This window comes from Ambystoma mexicanum, chromosome 10 (assembly GCF_040938575.1).
Source record: "Ambystoma mexicanum isolate Mex_15411 chromosome 10, UKY_AmexF1_1, whole genome shotgun sequence".
NCBI classification, from domain to species: domain Eukaryota; kingdom Metazoa; phylum Chordata; class Amphibia; order Caudata; family Ambystomatidae; genus Ambystoma; species Ambystoma mexicanum.
The window spans coordinates 1,017,173,707-1,017,191,257 of record NC_090932.1 but is presented as its reverse complement, the minus strand read 5'-3'; positions in this window follow the sequence as shown (position 1 = coordinate 1,017,191,257).

Here is a 17,551-nt window from a genome sequence, read left to right as displayed (position 1 = left end):
CTTATCTGTTCAGATTGCATCTTCTATCCACAAGTAGTAGCGGGACCCACCAACCACCTTTGGGTATGTTCATTCCAGCTATGATGTTCTATTTTCTTCTTCAAAATGCGCGGTGGAAATGGGTAAGGTTCCTTGGTTTTGTTACTTCGACTCAATCCTGACCACAATAAGCTAATGTGGCATCTATGAGGCTCTCAAGGCAGCGAGGCTCCGTAAGGAATCTCGCGCATGAGTACACCCCAAAGAGTCTTTCTTACCCCGAATATGACATTATTATGGGTGGTGATTTTAATTCAAATTGTATTGTAACACCAGAGTATTATAAAGACCACAAACAGGCAAATTCAAATAGCTCTAAGAGAGGAACTACATATCGGAATTATTTTGATGACTGGGGTATGTCGTTTGTGAAGTTCGCTATGGATTCTAACAATTATACTTGGAAAAGGGGTGATACTACATCAATGATTGACTTCTTCTGTGTCTCTGACTTGTTGTTACCATGCATTGAATCTGTTATAATTGGGGACATTAATTATAGTGATCATGCCCCCATTACTCTTAACACTTCCATGGTCACGAATCAATGGCATGCTAATCAGTGCTTGCAAGCCTTAGAGACGAAAAGAGAAAATATATCATTTAGATGGAATCCTACCTTATGTAAGAGATTAGTGGAGAATGTTTCAAACCATCTAAAACATGAGGTCAATCCTTTAATGCCGGAATTATACTCTATAGAATGTTTAAATCAGATGATAAATGAGTATCAGAGAAACTCTTATTAAACTTGGAATAAAACAAGCTTCTATTGTGACAAATCACAAATATAGATTTAATTATAAGATTAAAATTCTGAAAAGAAATAAAAATCGTGATATACGAAAGCTAGAATTAGCGAAACTACCTCTTAAACTTTACTTACTAAAAAAGAAGAATATAATTCAAGAATACAAATTTAATGTAAAGGGAGTACATATAGAGCAATATAACAAAGAAAATTGCGAGATGATCAAAGCTATTTGCAGTAGAAATTCCCGAGATATCTGGGCTGCCCTAAAAAAAGGGGATACGGCGGATTTATGTAATGAGTCTTTAATCAACGCAGAAACTTGGATAGCTTATGTTAAACAAAAATATGAATTACCAGAACGCTTTGCAACAAACCAAGATGAAGTAGAGGTATCATTTACTGATACACAATTTGTATGGACTACTTTTGATATTATGTGGGCCATTAAAAAACTATCTAATTCTCGTGCCCCTGGCCCCGATGGGATTCCATCTTGCGTATATAGGTCCGATCCAAATTTTTGGAGTATGATCCTAAAAATCAAGTTTGATAGTATCTTAATGAGTGGCACTATCCCGTCTTCATGGGTTACTTCCATTCTTATTCCATTGTATAAAAAGGGTGACCCTCGAATGCCCGAGAATTATAGACCAATATCGTTAACAGATGCGGCGGCAAAAGTGTTCGCTATACTAGTTATCAATGAGCTTGATAAACATCTAGCAACTTATAAGATATATTCAAAATGCCAAGTGGGATTTAGACGTCAAATGGGAACAACACTAAATGCAACTATAATGAAACATCTGATTGCCGGAGTGAATAATAATGAACTGAGCACAATTTATATTGCATCCATTGATATGTCTTCTGCGTTCGACACTGTTGTGCGCAATGTTTTATGGACCAAAATGCGTAAGTTTGGAATTCCGGAATATTTGATCTATTGGATCAAGAAATTCCATACCAATACATCTTGTAGAATACGTCTAACTCAGGGCGGGTCTTTAACTGAACCAGTGCAACTTCATCTTGGTTTAAAACAGGGCTGCAATTTTGCAGCCCTGCTGTTCAATCTTTATCTCTCTGACATAGATAAACTCTGGGAATCCACACTTACGATACCAGCAAGGCTTTGCTCACTAAGAATACACTGGTTAGCCTTTGCAGATGACCTCATCTTTTTCGATTTAACTCCTGCTGGTCTTCAGGCTAAGTTAAATATTTTCACAGATTTTGCGTATGAACATAATCTTCGACCTAACCCATCCAAGACATGTATAATGATTTTTAAATCAAATAAGAAACTCAAAAAGTTTAACTGGAATATCGGGGGGACTCAACTGTGTGAACTACAAGAATCGACTTATTTAGGATATCGCCTGAGTAGTGCGAATAGCATAAACTTATGGGTGGAATATATAAAGATGAAAGCCAGACCACTATTAAGCCAGATGAAATTTATCTTTCATAAGCTGTGTAAGTTTTCAATGACTCCGCTATTAGAGTTTCTTAAATTGAAGGTTGAGCCTATTATTCTATATGCCATGGATATTTGTGTCAGTAACTTGCATGGGCAACTTGATTCCATACAGGGTACTTTAGTGAAGAGAGCTTTATGTTTATCTATATCAATCCCGAACTGTGTCATTAGACATGAGTTGGGACTGATTTCCTTGTCCACTAGGTTTACCTGGCGGGCTCTCTCAAACTATTCTAAAATTCTTAACTATCCTGATAATTCCTTATACCAGGATCTTTTTGAATTTACAAAGGGTTGCTCATCCAGTTCATTCACCAGCTATCTTGAAATCATGGCTAAAACTTTAATTAAATTGGGCATCGATAATGATGATTTGCTTATACGTCCTAACTATGTTAAACATAAATTGTTTGCGAACGACTGGTGTAAAACTCTAGATGAAATATCAACTTTGAGTACCTATAAGGAATATGCAAAATTCCTTCACAAAAGAGATGATTGTTGTGATTATAAAGCGTTGTTCCCGTGTAATAAAATCAGAATGTACTACATGAGATTTAGATTAAATCAATTTCATACTCTTGAACGAACAAAATTCTGGCGAACTGTAGGAACTAATCTAGGCGTCACTAAATGTCGCTTTTCGAGGTGTACTGAACAGAAGGAGACTCTTAAACATTTAATTTTAGAATGTTCACATTTTAGAGATATACGTACAAAGCATTTTCTACGTTTCATAAATATAAATTACGAAGATTGTATGACATCTCTTTGGACTCGATTGATGCAAGGAAATGAGAGAGCTTTAATCTTTGCCTTGGTTGAGTTTTTGAAAGTAATTGAGAAAGAGATTTCGTTATTTCAATGTTAAAATCTTGTTTTTATTGGGCTGTTCTCGTATAGAAATTGTGTTAATGCTTTGTGCTATTTTTATAATTTTAATGAGATGTTCTGTATTCTATTTGGTTTTCCAAATTTTTCCTTTCTGTATTTTCTTTTTTATCCTTGTTTTGTATTAATGTGCTATTTTGTAAAGGTTCTTTGAACTATAAACAAATAAAAAAAAATAAAAAAAATGTTCCTGTTTTTGCAGGACTTGTTGGCCTTACGTTCCTTGTATTTACAAACCCTCTTTTCACAAGTGGATTGTAAAGATTTTTTATTACATCATCAAACATGTTTATACTGGTTATAATGTATTAATATACGCTTGGCATTACAGATATGTATCAAAACACGGAGGTATTTATAATATGAAAGATGTGTATGGGCACGACATATATGATTACTTATTTGTGATATGGAAGATATTTTGTAGGTAGGTTTACACTGATGTGATAGCAGATAAGGGCATTCTACACCATCATGTTTTTTGGGGGTTGGGGTGGCATTATCTTGTGCATAAACCCACAATTGGGTAGATATGAAATTGTGTATATAGTAGGAATGTCAACCATAACATAAGAAAATGCCTACTATCTTATGCTCACTGTGTTAGCGGGGAAGGTCATTGTTCAGTTTGGTGAGGCAAGAGCAGATTTAAAGGTCCCTGTGAGCCTTCGAAGGGCAGGGGCGGATTTTCTTCCTGTATAATTACATTCTCAGAAAAGCTCAGAAATGTGAACAAAGCGCAGTTTGAGCTTCACATTCGGAAAGGGCTGAGTGTTAGTAGAGGAGAGCATGGTGCACTGTGCATGGCCAGGTGGATCACAGAGGTTTGGTTTCTTTTGCGTACTAGGATAGCAATGATAATGTATGGATATTGCCAATAAGTAGGAATAGACTTACCGACTTCAATACTACATTTGGATCTGGGCAGGGTGACAGTGGTAGCAGAGGTAGCCATGAGGCACCGTCTGGAGGGAAAGGTGGATTTAAAAATAACAGCAGAGCGCCTTGGTCATTTTCCATGGCCTATTTAGGGAATGGTGTTAGTAACCAAATGTTTTTTCTTTTGTTTTTTTTTAATATAAAATAATTAGAAAATGTTTGTACTTATAAAATGTTGCCTTTGAAGTAATTGTGTTGGCTTTCTTGTATAGAAGCATTGGGTAGGAATGAAAAAGGGTAAAATGTTGTGTGGCTCTGTGGCACATGGTATTCAAGGCGTGAATTAAGTAAATGTTGCATGACGATCCCATACTTACGTTCTCGAGCATTTGTAATGCTATTCTTACTAGACAACAGTCACATTGGTGAGAATGTATGTATTCCCATTTGGACATATAGCCAGTGGAGGATAAAGAGACTATTACTTAGGCCAGAGCTGTACTACTTTAATTATAGCGTAAACTTTGCTATAATTGACAGCAACACAAGTGGTGGTGCAGTGTTTTCAATATTTTTCTATCTGGTGTATTGAATTAGGGAGCGCCTACATTGTATGTTGTTTAGAATGAAAGGAATCTGTTAGTTTTCCCTTCCTTCTTCATGGGTCCCATGTCACAGCAAGAATAAGCTCAATCGTGAAGCTGCATGGCAAGGTTGTCTGGCCTGGAGGCAAGACTGTAGCAGCCAAGGTTGGCCATCTATTCTGGAAAGGAGCGACCCTGCGAAGGATGAATCATCCCTTGTTAAGGTGCAAAGAAAGAACACCAAGAGTGCCAGGTTTTAGTCATTTAAGACATTTAAAACCTGCAAAATGGACCAAATCGTGCTCTCCTGTCACGTGAGCCAAGGATGAAAATAGAGTTCAGACTTGAGTCCCAGAGCACGATAGTGAGTGCCCGCATTCCCTTGTATTCTGAAGACAAGGATTCTTTTGCAAGGCTGAGTTCAAAGAATCTTCGTGGCAGAAGGCTGTGCTAATTGGGCGGGTGGGGGTAGTGTCATATACTATCTCATTGCACCTGGGTCTGGGTTTACATCCTGCTAAGTGAACTGAATGTTCCAGACATGGCATAAGCGTGCCAACAAATTGTAGTGGTCCATATAATGAAGGACCTTATAGTTTGAAAACCAATGAGAAACTTTGTACCTAATGTTTCTGAAGATGACATGTTTTAGAGGTAGGCCTAGGTTGTTCACCTGACAGTGGGCCACCAATTACAATACTAGTTCCTATAGATAATATACTTAGATTTTCCCCTTAAGCCAATCCTGTTCCCTAGTAAGTTTTTCATTATTTGTCACGTAGTATAACGTCACCTCAGACATATTCTTGATATATAACCTTTGTTTTGTGAAAGGATTCCTAGAGAAAATCAAGCGTCCGTTGATGTTCGTTCTAATTTGTTGTTTTAGATAATTGGTAATAAGACAGTACTTTGCCATCTTCCGGCGTTGGTTCGGGTGTTTTGACTCAGAGTTATTCTGTGTGATCCCAACCATTGCATGGACGTTCCTAAAGGGCCCTAAGATCATATGTGTGACTTTCACAAAGCAGACAATGAGGGAGTGTTACAAACCTAACAGCAAAAAGGGTAGAAGGGCTGTCTTGTGCGATGGTGTGCATATGCAATCCAGTTTTTTTTAATGATGCATTGCGAGGGGAGTGCGGAGACCACGGATAGTTATGAAGATCCTTATTTTATGCAAGAGGAAAGCATTTGGGACAGAACATTGTCTGTGTTTTTTTCTTTTTCTCTAGTATACAATTGTCCATTATTTGCATTAGCCTAGTATAAAATGCTAATGGGAATTTTGGAGAATCTTATTGAGTCCAACTACTGTACTGAAATATGTATAGTAGATATAGTCTAAGCGCTTATTTTTTTTACTTCTATTTTTAAACTGTGAAAAGGCGTTTCCTAAAGGAACCCTTTTTTGATTTAGTATTTTTTCTTTTTTTTGCAGGAGAGGTTAGGAAGTAAGATGGGGAGGGAAATAAGGGAAGGGACACCAACCACAGACAAGGAGGGGTAGGTGGACAGGGGAAGATGTTGGGTGTGTGTTCAATATAAATATAAAATACGGAGCAGTGTTTTTCATGCTCCGCGACTACAGCCTCAAAAGCACAACTTGAAACTGCTCCCCATGCAGAGTGGTGTGTTGCAGTATATACAGAGTACTGTTGTCTCGGAAAGATGTGGATGAATAGCCTCTATTATGACTTGCAAGGTAGCTGGTGGGATTTACTGTCCCACAGGAGTAGTCTGTGTGGTGGCAATGTTGGTTAAGGAAGATGAGGTAGAGGAAGACAGCGTACTACTTCCCAAGAAAGGAACAGCCTTTCAGAAAGCATTCCGGTGGTTGGATTTGGTGTGGCGGTGCATGGAGGTGGTCCCGTAGGAATACTGCTCAGGGTGTCCGCGACTGCACTCAGTGCATTTCACCGGGCTAGCCTTAGACTTTGGTACAGCCCCAGCAGTGGTAAATAACTGCCGCACCCATGATTTTCTCTGGGTGCTAGAGGTAGGCATTTACTCTACCTTATCTTCCTGGTCCTCTTGATGGTTTTCTGCATCATTGCACATTTTCTGTTGTCTAGGCCCTCCAGCTGGTGCCAGTGGCGGCTCCTGGGGAGGAGGGATGGCAATAGCTGATACCATTATTTAAGATAAATAGCTGTTGTGCTAATATTCTTCCAAGCATGTGCTCTATCCTAGATTGCAAATGGATAATCAGTAAGAATAGGTGTAGGAGCTCTGCAAGGGTACATTTTCAGCTTGAAACTTCCTAAATCAGCTAAAAATGCAGTTTTGAACTGTTTGCAAAGCACAAACTCGTTCGCGAAAGCATGGACCATTTCACGAACACATTGTCATGCGGCACATGCGCGTTGTCCGGAAAGTTGGTGATGACATCAGACGTTTGCAAACATCGGCGAACAAAAACAGTGGAAAAAGTTGCAAAAAGTTTATAGTAGTGTTAGAAATGTTGCTAGGAAATGGGTAATTGAACACTTTTAAGTTCAAACATTCTACATCAGACAAAAATGCTGCTACATTGGGCTAAGCATAATATTAGGATGTTGTAGCAAATTAAGGTGCGCTGGTAAAAACCCATGAAATTCAGTGAAAAAAACTTTGTTGAAGTAAAACCGAAAAATAAGAAAAGAAATTTGCCAGTTATGTAAGCTAGGCAACCATATCTCGCACCACCAGCGTGCACTGCTAATAACACCCAGAACGTCACTGATGACATCACATATTAAATTAATTATAATGCAAAGTTTCTACAAGGGGTTGTATTCACAATGTTGGTAGCAAAATGTCAGGGGTGATTGGGAGACCTATTAAGTAGTTCATGTATTAAATAATGTACTCATGTAAGCAACATGTTATATTGGAGTGTTGTTCATACAGGAACCTAATGATACATACGCATAGGTAGTGGCTGCAGCATGCACCATATAAGTACAGTATGTGAAATTTGGCAATTTCTGCAACTAAAATCATGAATGCTACTTTAGCAGAGCTTTTAGTAATGTTAAACATGGAATAAAAAGTAATAATTCAAGCCTTACTACATAATTGTGTTAGTACAAACAATACATTTGAATATCCACAATGTATACACATTAGAGGCACATACAGGGAAAGTAAAATAGGTAAAAAAATAAACATCACCGTAAAAACTCAATAATATTAAAGTTCATCATTGTGTGTTTGAAGCGTGCTTATTGCTCAATATATGTGCACCATGAGCTGAAACCAAACCCTAACGAAAGTACTTTGGAAACATACAAATAGGTTACCACCTTTTCAATGTTCATATTTGCACTGCCAGTGAACAAAACAGCCTGGCCTACATATGTCAGTGAAGTGTCCCAGGTATGTGAATTCATCAGTGATGTGACCAATGACATTTGTGATGTCATCTTTGATGTTCTGGGCGTTAGTAGTAGCAGTGCACACTGGTGGCGCGAGACATGGTTGCCTATCTTACCGTAACTGGCGGATTTCTGGGGGGTTTCGGTTTTACTTGTAACCATAACGTCCGATTAACAAAGTCTTTTCCATGAATGTCATAGGTTTCTATTAGTACAATTTAACCATAACACCCCTTTCACACACAAAGTTTTTTCGCTGAATAATAATAATAATAAATAACACCACAAGTAGTTTCCAACCTTTGCACAGCAAACTAATGCAGTTGGTGCCCAGAGCGTGGAGAAGCGGATCCACTTAAAACGTAAGAAACAATCTGCGCTTGAGCAGCAAACAATCCAAAAAGTACTCTTGGTAACAGTAAAAAAGCTCTGGTGCTCGGACTGGAAGAAAGTGCAGAAGTTTATTATTCGACATCACGGAATAAAACAGCAGCAGAGCACGGATATTGCTGCCCTGACTTCACGATGCCACATGTACAACCCTCATAGCGGGCTTCGTCAGGCAAATGTTGTTTTAAAAAGGACTCTGGCCCTCATTGCGTCTGATGTGTAACAAACACGACTAGGGTACCAAAATAAAGGAAGCTCAAAGATATAACTGAGCAGAAGCCAACAATATGGCAGCCATTTAGAGAGGATATGAGAGAAATATGGCACTAAATAACTACTTCAGCAATACAGTAAATGAAAATATACAACACAAATGTACTACATGAATAGCCAACACGGACCAGAACCGCAATAAATGCCAGAGCCATAAATCAAACAAATGTATTGCGCTCGAAGTGCATAATGCGAAGAAAGCGCAATTGTTTGCGAAACACACGTGTTCCACAAATCAAACAAAAGCAGCATGTTAAAAACAAGAGAAGGCAGACTAACGCATTGTTAACTATATAAAAAAAACTAGACAAATGAACAATGTAAACAATATGCATCATATGCCAAAATGTGGCAACAATTTGTGGCAAATAAAAAAATGAAAATAGCAATACACAGATAAGCAAATAACAATTAATCTGGAAATACTCAATGAAGCCCAAGTAGGCGGTGTAATAGGAAAACAGCCATACACCAATGCAAAAAGAAATTCAGGAAAACAATCAACCTTGCAAAAAGGCATACAATTCACTGTCAACAGTACGACCATCCGGATGTAAAGTGCCAAATTGTATAATCACTTTGGATTCAAATTAGATACGATTCCCTTTCTTAACATGTTCAGGTACATGTGCTATCCCCAAAAAAAGACATCACATTTGGACCACTTTTATGTTTCTCAGCAATACGGATTGCTAAAGGATAGTTCTCATCCTTGTTCCCAGTAGCCCTATAATACGGCAAGATCCTAATCTTTAAAAGGGCAAATGGTTGATCCAATATAGGCAAAATCACAAGGACAAAAGATCATGTATACAACAAAGCTCGTTAGGAAAGTTCTCATGATAAACATTCCACAATTTAGAATCATTATATCTGTACCTTTTAGTGAGGATAGCCAAATGGCAGACTTTGCATTTGCAACATATGTAAAAACTAGCAGGTCTTTTACTTTTTCCAAGTCAATCACCACTATTATTTTGTTTCGGAATCATGCTAGGTGCTATGATATCTGTAAGTGATGGGGCTTTAGAGAAGGTGACCTGCTGATAAGCGCCTAGAACTCCTGTAATATATTTACCACACTTCAAAAAAGACCAGTCTTTACCCAGGATCTTACATCACACTCGGCCAACACAAGATCAGCATCAACTGCTCAGTCACCACTTCTCAGCAGTATACACCATTTATGTTGATTCAGGGGCCCAATGCCTGTAATGTCTTAGAGGGCAAGAGAAATACCCATTGTCCTGCACCACATAGTCCATTAATGGCTGCCAGGTTTTTCCAAAATACAATCTCTTCTGTTGCAAGTCCCCAATCGGCCTTTCCATAATGATCACATGCCACAGCTTAGCCATCCATTTAGCGATCGTCTGGGGTTTTCCTTTCTCCAGTCAGCACCAATTGTTAGCTTTGCTGTAAGAAAAATCACCATAATTCAGTGACCTAATGGACCCTGCAGAGGATACATGTCTTTAACCGGTTTCGTAAACAGTAACACCCCCGGATCCCACAGGAAATCCAGCCCTACAAAATCTCTAACCAACTCCAGTACTGCTCACTGAAGGGGTCTCCAACCCCAGTACTGCTCACTGAAGGGGTCTCTAACCAACTCCAGTACTGCTCACTGAAGGGGTCTCTAACCAACTCCAGTACTGCTCACTGAAAGGGTCTCTAACTAACTCCAGTACTGCTCACTGAAGGGGTCTCTAACCAACTCCAGTACTGCTCACTGAAAGGGTCTCTAACCAACTCCAGTACTGCTCACTGAAAGGGTCTCTAACCAACTCCAGTACTGCTCACTGAAGGGGTCTCTAACCAACTCCAGTACTGCTCACTGAAAGGGTCTCTAACCAACTCCAGTACTGCTCACTGAAGGGGTCTCTAACCAACTCCAGTACTGCTCACTGAAAGGGTCTCTAACCAACTCCAGTACTGCTCACTGAAAGGGTCTCTAACCAACTCCAGTACTGCTCACTGAAGGGGTCTCTAACCAACTCCAGTACTTTTCACTGAAAGGGTCTCTAACCAACTCCAGTACTGCTCACTGAGAGGGTCTCTAACCAACTCCAGTACTGCTCACTGAAGGGGTCTCTAACCAACTCCACTACTTTTCACTGAGAGGGTCTCTAACCAACTCCAGTACTGCTCACTGAAGGGGTCTCTAACCAACTCCAGTACTGGTCACTGAAGGGGTCTCTAACCAACTCCAGTACTGCTCACTGAAAGGGTCTGTAACCAACTCTAGTACTGCTCACTGAAAGGGTCTCTAACCAACTCCAGTACTGCTCACTGAAAGGGTCTTGAGACTGGACACGACCATCAAATATTATGCGCTGGTTTCGTAGAAATAACAGATAGTGGTAATGTTGGTCCTTTGTCATATATGGGGGTGTTTGAAAGAGATGGGGTGGTACACTTGGGGGCAGAGCAGAGGGACACGGTATAGTGAGACGAAACAAAAGTCAAGCAACTAAAATAATCACTCACACATTTCTTTCTACGAAACCACATAGAACCGTTCTAGGGATACCGGTCCTCCACTTTCCCTCCAACAGAGGACAGATAGCATGAAATGTGTATGGTGCCTTATCAATGATGGATCATTTTAAATTACATTTCCTTTCGTGAACTTCTATTGGAGGTTTTGGCTCTCCTCTTGATTGTGGAACAGTCCTCGGTTAGAGCAATACGGATGTCCTCCTCCCATTTGACTTTATTTGGACCTAGATGCAGCTGCAACACGTCAAAATGACGAGTCGGAAAAAAACCGCAGCAGAAAACACCCAATATTTTAAATACAATGTCACCAGGTTTTAATTTTAAAAAATAGAGTGATTGTGGGGTTAGGGTATTAAATACAGTGAGGGGATGTTGGGAGCACTGCAGGTGTCCGCTACCATATTTTAACTAAAAAATAAAAAGGCAGAATTCGATTTAAAACTATTCAGTGTTTGGTGCCACTTTGTTCCCGCTATTTCAATGTATAACTGATTCAGAGGCTTTGACTGCTTTATACCATGTTGAAATACATTTTCTTCCTTGAACTCTACTTAGGAAAAAATATGTTAAGAGGTCTACTCGCTGCCTCTATTACGTTCCCCTGCATAGCCCAATGTCAGAGTTGTAGGCACTCTGATCCGTTTCATTGAGTCCATATTCCAGCTTACACTCTGGAAACATCTCATTTATTTTCCAACCAAGAGGTCTGACAGTCTAAGGAAGTCTCCACTATGCCAATTCCTAAAGTGACCTTTTTCATCCCAGAGAACTTGGGTTTCCCTCATAGAAGCGTATAGGGGGATAGTTCTGTGGTATGATTGCCCATTACCACTTACAGGTCCCAGATCACAAAGAACGCTCAAGGTCGTGAGGAGGCTGCATTTGATGTTCCTGCAACTTTCTTTTTTTCAGCAGCTGCGCGCCTCCAGCAGACAAGCTCTCTACTCTTCACTATGGGCCTCTTTTACCTGAGAAATTGCTGCCATCATGTCCAGCCACTGGAGTGCCTATGAGCCCCACCGGAGCCCGGCCTGCTGCAGCGCGATAGGGTGCACATTTCTACTAGAGGCCAATCCCGAAACTGGCAGGCGAGCTGCCCCTCTGAGCCAAGGCCCCGACTAAGACCTGTCAGGCCTGTCCGGCCATGGCTGCCAGGCTTCGCTCTGGCTGACTTTTCGCTCGCCCTGCCTGTGTTCCTCCAGCCCCATGGGAGCCTGCTACGTAGCTCCTTCAACATCCAAACGGGTAAGCGCATGCCATTGTGTTTTTTCTCTCCGGCGGCCCCTGGCCAGCATTCGCTTGCTCTGAGCCCTTGCCCAGAACCTCAGCCTGCCGTTTGCCCTCATTGAGCTAACTCGCCTAGCTTGCGCTCCCTTTACAGTTACACCGAAACCCTGGATCAAAGAGTCCCCCACCCAGAAACGCTTCAGGCTGCCCAATATTTTTTAATCCTCAACTTGTCTATGCAAGTACCTTGCCTCACTTCCACACCTGAAATTCTAAACCTACTACTTTTACCCCACGAGTGTGACTTGACTTTCCCTGCTCCTCTCCATATGCACATTGCCAGCACAGACTCCTCTCTGCACACCAGGATTTCATCTTACTCCCCCGGTGCTCTCTGTCTATGTTCTGTACTCTTCACTGCCTGACACCTTTTGCTGTTCAGATCCTGCCTTCGTTTGCCCAAATGTTGATCTCCCAGGCATTGTCTTGTTACTGCCTTGGTCGTTATACTCGGCTGCCTCTGTCTGGGTTCTTTTTAAATGCTTGCCTTTTCATACAGATGTGAAACTGATTTTCTAATTTTGGCATTCTGACGTTTGCTAGACTGACCTAAGTTGCTGCATTTTGGCATATTGGTTTGAAAATCGAATCTAGCTGCTTTTGGTTCTCTGCTAGCCTTGCCTAAATTGCTGCATTTTGCATATCTGTCGTAATTTTGTTCACCCGACTCCCCCTTTCTCTCACTCATGTCGGGATACAACTACTTGTGGTTAACTTAAGCCCTCCTCCTTGGGCTCCTAACTGTACTTCTTTATCATATCCCCTGTATTGGCTGCTAGGCCTCCTGGTGAATTCCTCTTGCAGTGCCCTCCCTTCCGCAACCCCCCCCCCGTACTCATGGTGATCACTATCTCCCCTATCTACTCTAACTGTTGCTCTATCACCTATCTTACCTCTCAAAGTCGGACGGAAGAAGTTTAGCAAAGCGCTCCTGGCCTCCAACCGATTGCTGATACTGATGTTAATGCTTCCTCCAGACAGACTATCACTGACATCCTCTTCACTGTCCCTTCTCCTGACCTATGGACTCACCATGTGGTCTCTATTCTATCCCCTTTTTCCTCATCACCCATTAATGGTGTAACCACGTGGAAAGTTCTTTTGGCATACTTCTCATCATCTAGGTGCATCATAATGTCTACCAAAATGGCACTATCATGGCCCAGGGCTCTCAGCCCAACCTGCTCCTTCTGGATAGGCGTCTCTCGTCTCATTAACTTCCTCCCCTCTCCTGCCACTCCGCGCCTCAGATGACACTCTCCTTCCTGAGGGCTACAAGATCCTCTCCAAGCCCAGAGCTAACCAGTCTGGAGGTGGAGTGGCCCTGGTCTTCCCTGAATGGGTCCCTGCTACTATCATTCCCACTCAATCTTACTCTTGCTTTGAATGCGTCATCTGTAGGCTGGGTGTCTCTCCTACCCCCTCCTTCACTCTGACCACTATAAATAGCCCCCCCCTGGACCTACCACCCTTTTCCTCTCTGAATGGGCTGACCTCTCTGCCGCTCTCCTGACCTCCTCCCCTAAACGTATCTTCCTGTTGACTAACATTCATCTAGACTCACCGGATGCAGCCATTTTACTTTTCTGCGACCCCTGAGAGACTCTTTCCGTCACTATTCTGCTGGACACACCTTGGATGCGCTCATCTCTGCAGACATCCCTCTCTCCAACCCTCTAACTACCCTCTCTCCAGGTCTGATCCCTCTCTCCTCCCATCTGGAGCTCCCACGCCCACCCAAGATGCCTCTGCCCACACTGCCCGTCGCCTTCTGCGCCATTCGACCCATGAACCGTGTGTCAGTTGCTGCATTTGCCACCACCTTCGTTCCACCTTCCATCCCTGCTCTTGACTCTCCTACTGACTCAGCACTTGTTAACCTCCATCTCTCCATCTCCAACATTCTGGACATCCTTGCCCCGGTCATGAGGATCTACATGAAGCTTGCATCCAAGTGCAACTCTTGGTATGACTCCTACTTGGATGCTTTGAGTGCGGAGTTGCTGAGCGGAAATGGTAGGCCTCAAGCACATCCTGACAAACTGGCCTGCCACCTGCTCCAAAGGCAATATTGACTCTCCATGCGCTCTAAGAGGGGTCATGTCCAAGCCTGCATTTCTGGGGCCACTAATAACATTGCTGAACTTTTCACAAATCTGCAAGGAACTTACCAATCCTACTGCAGTCTCCTCTTCCCTCTCACTGCACTGGCCTCCCACTTCTCCAAAACCCAGGACATCCTGTCGTCCTACGCTCTTAGATCTCTTGGCCGCCATCTTGCCCTCCCCATACTATCCTCCTCCTCCTCTCCCATTGCACCGGATGAGATCTCTAGAGTAGTCTGCTCTATGAAAGTCTACTCAAAACAGGCACTCCCCCTGCTCTTCAAGAACTATCAAGGACAACAGATCCTCTCTTGCCCCTGCCTTGGCTGACTTTAGTAAGCATTTCTTTGCCATTGGCTCTTTCCCACAACCCCTCAAGCCCTGCCTTGTGCACCCTCTCCTAGAAAAGCACTCTGCTGACACTTCCTGCCCGGCTAACTGTTGCCCTATCTCCCATCGCCCCTTTCCTGAGCAAACTCTGGGAGAAGTTGGTCATCCCCCAACTGACCCACCACACCAAATCTGCTGGCGGTCTCCATGACCACCAGTCTGGCTTCAGAGCATCCAGAGGCATGGAAACTGCTCTCATGAACACCCGTAAAGACCTGTCTCTCAAATCTGTACTCCAATTCTGGCACCATTCTGATCCTTCTCGATTTTTCCTCTGCTTTGACACAGTCAATCATGCCATCCTCAAATTGTCTCAGTGATACCCTATGCATCATGGACCAGGAACTGGCCTGGCTGACCTTCCTTTCTAACCTACCTTCCCAAGTGCAACTGGGCACTTTCCTCTCCGTCACCTCACTCTCTACCTGCGGCACCCCTCAGGGTTCTATCCTATCGCTGTGGCTTTCCAATATCTACCTTGCCCCCTGGCCCACTTGATCTCCACCTTCTCTCCTTACTTCCAGTGTTATGCTGATGACACACAGCTCTCCATTAAGCTTCCCTCCTCTCTTGTACCCAACTGCTATTCAGGCATGGTGCTCTGCTAATGATCCCTACCTTAATGCCAGTAAGACCAAGATCCGTCTCATTAGAACGCCTGCTCCCTGCTTGCCTCCCACTCTCTGGTTGCCCTCCTTGCGACCCCCTCCCCTCACCCTCTTGTGAGGCAAAAACCCTTGGGGCCATCTTAGACGCCTCTCTCTCCTTCTACCCTCACATCACAGACCTCTCCAAGAAGTTCAACTTTCAGCTCCATCTCCTCAGAGGCACTCTCCTTTCCTCACCTTTCCCCACGAAGCTCAATGTCTCCAGAGTTCTGGTTCTCTCTAGGGTGGATTACTGCGACAGCGTCTTCCTCAATCTGCCTCTTTCCTCCCTTCGCCTTCTTCAACTAATCCAGAATAGTGCTGCAAGACTTATCCTTGGCCTCAAGCCCAGGGACTGCATCTCTCCCACCCTAAAATCACTCCACTGTCTTCCGGTAGCTGGAAAGATCAAATTCAAAACACTCTGCATCATCCACAAGGCTTTCTGGGGCCTGGGAACTCACTACATCCAACGTTCACCTCCCTGCTAGAGTACATTGGAGAGCGCCAACTCACTGCAGTTCAGTCGTTTCTCCAAGCAGAGAGTGGGGGTGTTGATCTCTTTCTTCGGCAGGAGCCTCCCTCTGGAACAGCCTTCCTGCCCCTCTCTGACGATCTGGATCTCCTTAAGTTCCAGAAACTTCTCAAGACTTTCCTTTTCTCCTCCTCCCATGCCCATTGTCCCCCTGCCGCTGCGACTGGTGCCTGGTCTCTTATGTGCCTTACATGGGGGCCAGGCCCTCCTCAGAGTTTACCCCAGCACCCCTTAATAAGCACTTACCCTCGTGCACCCTTTCCTGACTCTGGTCCACTCAGTCCTCGCACTAGTTGACCCTTAAACCTGCTTCCCCTGGCACTCGTCCTCTTAGGCTCCCCTCAGCACTTGCCCAGCCCCTTATCCCAGCCCTTCCACCCTGACCTGCCCCCTCCCCCTGCACTTATTGTCACTGCAATTGCATGGTCTGAATGTCACAAGGCCTAGTAGGACCACTTATTGTTGTGGTTTCTCCTCCGTCACCCCCACCCCGTGTCTCTCGTGTGGCTCCTCGACACACTTGTGTATAGGCGCCATACATATGTTCAATAAATAAAAAATAATAAATAACAGGGCTATCGTAAACTGATGGTGGTCTGTGGCTTCTTGGCAGCTAGATCAAATCAAAAATGCATCCCCTGCTAACCACAGAATCTAATTTCCACCACAGTTTGGATGGAGGTCCCGTCACCCACATCTTAAAAATACTGAGCTGCCTTGCAACATAATATCAAATCAAAATCAGGACAACCTAGTCTCCCCTCTCCGTTAACACTAGTAGCACTCTCCTTGGGCTCCTATTTTTTTCCCTGATCACCAGACAAATCTAATCATGTCTTTCTAGTTTCAATAGTAAATTTTGGGGAAATTGGGTGGATAATGCTTGAAAAAAAACAAGGTTCATTTGTAGAAAATGGATCCTCGCAAACTAAGAGGCAACCAGACTCTTCCCATCTCCTCAAATCAGATTTAAGCAAATTGAAAAGTACTATATAATTTACCTTGTATACATTACCCTGCTTGGTAGTTATTTGGCTCCTAAATATTTTACATAATGCCTTGTGCATGCAAAGTCTACTTTTTCCAAGATCTCCTCCCATAGGGAGTGCCAATTTGTATAGCTTCCCTCCAAAGTCATTATCTTTTATCACGCTGTAGAGGAGGTCCCAAATAGGGCCTGCACTCCAGCCACCCATTTTGAAGTACCAGGAACGTTCACACCGAGATATATGACATATGATGAGCAAATAAACCAGCAGAGAGCCGCACTAGGGCTCTGCCCAGTTCCCATCAGAAGAGCAATACCTATTGAAGTGCCAATAACCAGACAACCATGGACAGTAAGGTATCCCATTGAGACAACCATACCAGCAAATGACACAAAATGAAGATTGCTTAACACTGTCCCAGAAGGAACTCAAAAGGCCTTAATT